This window comes from Elephas maximus, chromosome 5 (genome assembly GCF_024166365.1).
Source record: "Elephas maximus indicus isolate mEleMax1 chromosome 5, mEleMax1 primary haplotype, whole genome shotgun sequence".
NCBI lineage: Eukaryota > Metazoa > Chordata > Mammalia > Proboscidea > Elephantidae > Elephas > Elephas maximus.
The window spans coordinates 78,375,801-78,381,245 of NC_064823.1; the positions used below are offsets into that span (position 1 = coordinate 78,375,801).

Consider the following 5,445-nt stretch of genomic DNA (forward strand, 5'->3'; position numbering starts at 1 on the left):
ATATCAAGGAATTGAGGGTGAAGCTAATGAAGATTACTGGGGGGTGATGATTATTATTTTCTCTATCCCTACTAGTTTCTCCTCCAGGGCTCTGGGACCTTCTGAGCTCCACACTTTCTGTTTAAGAGTCCTTTGGTCACAAGCATCAGAGCCAGTCTAACTCAACAGAGGAATTCGTTGGGAAGATATCACATGCCTCACAGACTCAACCAGAAGCCTAGAGAACAAGGCTCAGAAATGGGTAGGAAGCAGGGCTGATGTAGGGGTGTGAGCAACAGAAATCTCTCAAAAATTTTATCTGGGAGCCACACTTAGAATAAATGTACTCTAACCATTTTCAATCTTTTTGCTACTCTCCTGAATATTCAAAAACCCAGAGCAGGACATTTGGCCAGCTTGGCTGGAGGGTAGGAGGAGGTTTGCCACTTTAAGTAATAGCAGTAACAGACTGTATTCAACAGAAAGGGTAATTCTTCAGTGGAAATGGGGGTGCTAGAATAGATCCTACCAACCAAAAAAGCCAAAAAAGCAATCAGTACCCACCATACTGGGTGGAGTCTTGCTACCCAATGATGCACGTCTACGGCTTCTCAGAATTCACTAAAAGTAAGTTCCATGAGGCCAGATATTTCTCTGTTTTGGTCCCTTCTGTAGCATATGTGTACAGAACAATGCCTGGCCCAAGGTAGATTCTCCAAAAATATTTGCTGAATGAGTGAATAGATGAATGAATGAAATACTAGAAAGGCTGTATGGCATGATGTTTAAGATATAGACCTGGAGTTAGGCTGCCTTGGTTCAAAGCCCAACTCCCTACTTTCTAGCTGTGTTAACCTTGGGTGGGTACATAACTTCTCTAAACTTAGGCCTCCTCATTGTTAAAGTGGCATTCCTAATAACAAGACCAACTTAGAATTTTAGACAGAATGTGCTTAGAATAGTGCTAATTATGTTGAGGGCCCTCGTGGCACAACGGTTAATTGCTCAGCTGCTAACTGAAAAGTTGGCAGTTTGAACACACCCAGCAGCTCTTTGGGGAGAAAGACCTGGTGATCTGCTTTGGTAAAAATTACAGCCAAGGAAACCCTATGGGGCATTCTACTCTGTTACATGGGGTCACTGTGAGTCAGAATCAACTTGAGGGCACACAACAACAATTATGTTGACTATTGTTTTAGCTAACTAGTACTATGTAACAAACTACCCCAAAACTCAGTGGTTTAAACAAATATTTTATTTGCTCATGATTCTGTAATTTGGGCAGGAGTTAGCAGGGACTACTAACCTCTGCTCGTTGTGATGTCTGCTAGGGCTAAAATGTCCATGGTGGCTTCTTTGTTCACATGCCTAAACAAAGATGGCCCAAATATCTGGGACTTTAGTTCCTGCTGTGTACTGGGTTCTCATTTCTCCTTTACGCCTCCATGTAGTCTTAGGATTGCTCTTTCTTCATGTAGCCTCTCATGTGGTCTCTCCAAGAGGTCAGTGGGAAAAAGAATTTAACTTTTGGTCTTTGCCTTTGATTCCTGAGAGACAACTCTAAATCCTTGGAATTTTCAGAGTAATTTAGATGTCTCCATTATCTAAATAGCCCTGGTGGCACAGTGGTTAAGAGCTCAGCTGTTAACCAAAAGGTCAGCAGTTCAAATTCACCAGCTGCTCCATGGAAAACCTATGGGGCAGTTCTTCTCTGTCTTATACTATGAGTCAGAATTGACTCGATGTCAAGGGGGTTGGATTGGGCCATTTAAACAACACCTGAGTGTTCGTGCAAATGACTGGGGGGCTGGTCAGCCACAAAAAACACATGGTAGCCTGATATCAGCTGACCTCAGGGAGGGAGCAGAGCATGATTCAATCAATCATGCCTATGCAATGAGGCCTCAATCATGGCTAAGCCATAGGATTCCAACAAAGGATCTGGATATGGAAGCTCCAATGGCTTCCTGGTTGGTGAAAGACATCTGTACGTGTGGGAGGGTAGCACAGCCCTTGGTGCATAGAAGTCTCACAGTTGGAGCCTTTCCAGACCTTGTCCTATGCATCTCTTTTTTGTGCTGATCCTGATTTCTATCCTTTTTTATTATAAAGCTGTAATCATAGATATAGCACTTTCTGTGAGTTCTGTGAGTTATTCCAGCAAATTACTGAACTCAAAAAATTATTGAACTCACAGAAGCAGTGGGAGCCAGCAGATCAGAAGTGAAGTATCCCAGGGGACACGCCTGAGCTTGCAGTTGGCATCCTGAAAGGATAGTGGGAAAATCCCAAATCTGTGGCCAGCAGGTCAGAAATGAGGGTGTTGTGTGGACTCCCACACTTGTGGCTGCTGTCCGCTTACTTGGCAGTCTGAAGGACAGTGTCCTTTCAACTCGTGAGATCTGACCTAGGTCTGGGTGACTAGGGTCAGAGAAAGAAGTGTTACATGGGTCAGAACTAGTGTCAGAACTGAACAGAGAAAATAATAGGAAAGTGGGGATTTGTTATATCCTTATAGTTGAGGACTGAATAGTGGGATTCTGAGAATTCCACACGACCTAGTTTTTTTCAGAAGTGAGCTTTTGCACTTAACACAAATTCTCTTCAGCGATGTAGCCAGACTGCTTACCTGGAAGCTCAGGGCTCCCAAGAGTACAAAAATGGGGGCTTTAAGGCCTTCTTGAGGCTTAGTTCTTCTTAAGCCTTAAGATCTTAGGGCTTAGACTACATTCTATTGGTTTTTCAACCTTGCCACTACTGACTTTTTGGGCCAGATAATTCTTTGTTGTGGAGGGCTGTCCTGTGCATTGTAGAATCTTTAGCAGCATCCCTGGCCTTTACCCAATAGATGCCAGTAGTATCCTTCCCCCGGCCCCCCACCCCTTCCCAGGTTGTGACAAAGGAAAGTGTCTCCAGACACTGACAAATGTCCTTTGGGAGGGAAAATCTTCCCTAAGTGAGAACCATTGGATTAAAGCAAGTCACAGGTCCAGCATAGATTAAAGAGGGGAGGCTATTATGCAAGGACATGAATACCAGGAGACACGGTTCATTGAGGGCCATCAGTGTAGTAGACTCCCACCACTATTATTACTTCTGAACATTGCTTGCCCCTGGAATCCCTGTTCCTAAATCCTGCTCACAAGTCGAGCCATCTCTCCCTCTTCTTGATGGGCTCCTCATTCCAACTGCTTCTCTGGATGGTCCCTCTTGTCATTGGCAGTGCTCTGCAGTTTCCATGCTTCTTTGCTGCTCTTGGGCTTCCTCTCTTGCACCAACCTATTGGTCAGCTTAGTGTTTGTTCTCTACTCTCTTCCCCATGCCACTGTGGTTAACTGAGCTATTCCTAGCACATGGTCAGGCTCTTGGTGCTCAGTTCACACTAATCAAATGGATAATGCTGATCTTGCAGCTTCTGAATATGTCATACTCTATCATACCCACATGACATTAGTCCTGGCTGTGCTCTCTCCCTGAAAGTTACTTGCCATATCACCTCTCCCTTCAAGCTCCTATTTTTTTCTTCAAGGTTCAGCTCTTCAGCCACTTCCTCTACAAAACCTTCCTGGACAAGCCATTCTCTGGTTCAGTTTAGCAGTTTCTTGAGAACAGAGGCCATGTCATATTCATCCTCATGTTTACAGCAGAGCCTATTGCACGGAGAATATTTCTTAGATAAGTGAATGAATGATTTGGGAGCCAAGAGAAAGATTTTAAAATGTGAGGAAGGCTAAGGAAGTGAGGTAGTGTGTCATGTCATTATCTGGGGAAAGAGATTTCTGTGCGGGAGGAGCAGTAAGTTCACTAGTCCTAAGGCTGGAGTGGCTATGATGTGTTTGAGGAATAGCAAGGAGGCCAGGATGACTGGAGGGGAGTAAGAGAGGAAGAAAGCATCAGGAGATGAGGTCAGACAGGTGAGAGAGGCCAGATCATTTGATTTCATAAGTCAAGGCAAGGGCTCCAGATTTTTTTGTTGTTGTTGCAGTTTTACAACTTATTTGATAATCAGCTGTTTGTTAGTTTTCATCTACATTGATTGTCCGTAGGCTTTTGACAGTAGCAACAGGTACATAGGTAACCAATATATAGAGCTTGTTTGGTGAATCTTCATCCTGGACAACCGTGCATGGATACTATTTAGGACATTCCTTGTTCCTTTGACCCAGCTTTGTTAAGCCTGGTATCAATGCACATATCTGGTGTTCCCATCTCCTTCATAGCAAATTCCAGATCTCCTTGAGTGCCCAAGAGGCATGATTCTTTTTTTTTTTTTTATTGAACTTTAGGTGAAGTTTTACAGAACAAACTAGTTTCTCATCAGTTAGTATACACATTGTCGTATGACATTGGTTAACAACCCCACGACAGGTCAACACTTTCCATTCTCAACTCCAGGTTCCCTATTACCAGCTTTCCTCTTCCCTCCTACTTTCCAGTCCCTGCCCCAGGGCTGGTGCGCCCCTTTAGTTTTGTTTTGTCTTGTCTATGGGCCTGTTCAATCTTTGGCTGAAGGGTGAACCTCAGGAGTGGCCTCATTATAGAACTGAAAGGGTGCCTGAGGCCCATACTCTCAGGGTTTCTCCGGTCTCTGTCAGGCCAGAACAAGGGGCACGATTCTTGAAGCTCACTCTGTAGATGTGCTTGTGAATATTGATGGTGTACTCTCTGGCCACCGCTTCATTGATAGCAGAATGGCCCTTCTTCTCACCACCCTTCTTTGTGGTTGCCATGGTGCCGGGGCCAGGTTGGAAAGAAAAATGGCAAGGGCTTTAGATTTAATTCTTAATGAGATGAGAAGCCTTTAGGGAAGTTTCTGTGCAGAGGAGTCTCTTAAATTGACCTATTTTTAGAGGACTGTCCTGGCTCCTGGGTTGAGGATAGACTACGGCAGGGCTAGAGAAAAAGCAGTAAAACTGGTTAGGAGACGATTGCAGTAATCTGGCAAGAGATGGTGATGGCCTTTCCTGGTGAATCAAATGTGGGATATTAGAGGAGAAGTATCAGAGATGATTCCATGGTTTGAGCAAGAAGAATCAAGGACCACGTTCTAAGAGGGAGTGACTATTAAAAATGGAAATCAAAAGTTCATGTTGTTGTTTTTTTTTAATGTTTATTTTATTTTTGGTGAAAATATATACATAGAAAAACATACACCCATACAACAATTTCCACATGTACAATTCAGTGACATTGGTAACATTCTTCATGTTGTGTTATCATTCTTACTCTCTCTACCCAAATTATTTCACGACCATTACTTAGACTCACTGCCCCCCTAAAATTCTGATCTATGCTTTAGAGTTGCTGTTGTCATTGCATCCCATATAGATAATTCTTTAAAAGATCACAATGCTCAGGGCAAACTTTTTTTTTTTTTTTGTTAACTAATTGAGCCAAACTTCTCTTTGGTTTAAAGGTGACAAGGTTTAAAGATTATTTCAGGGCAATAGATTCAGGGGTTCCTCA

At 43.3% G+C, this 5,445-nt stretch overlaps 1 pseudogene; it reads right to left on the minus strand.

The window, feature by feature from the left end:
- Positions 1–3,995: 3,995 nt before the first annotated feature.
- On the minus strand, positions 3,996–4,709 carry LOC126077568 (60S ribosomal protein L31-like; annotated as a pseudogene).
- Positions 4,710–5,445: the final 736 nt, after the last annotated feature.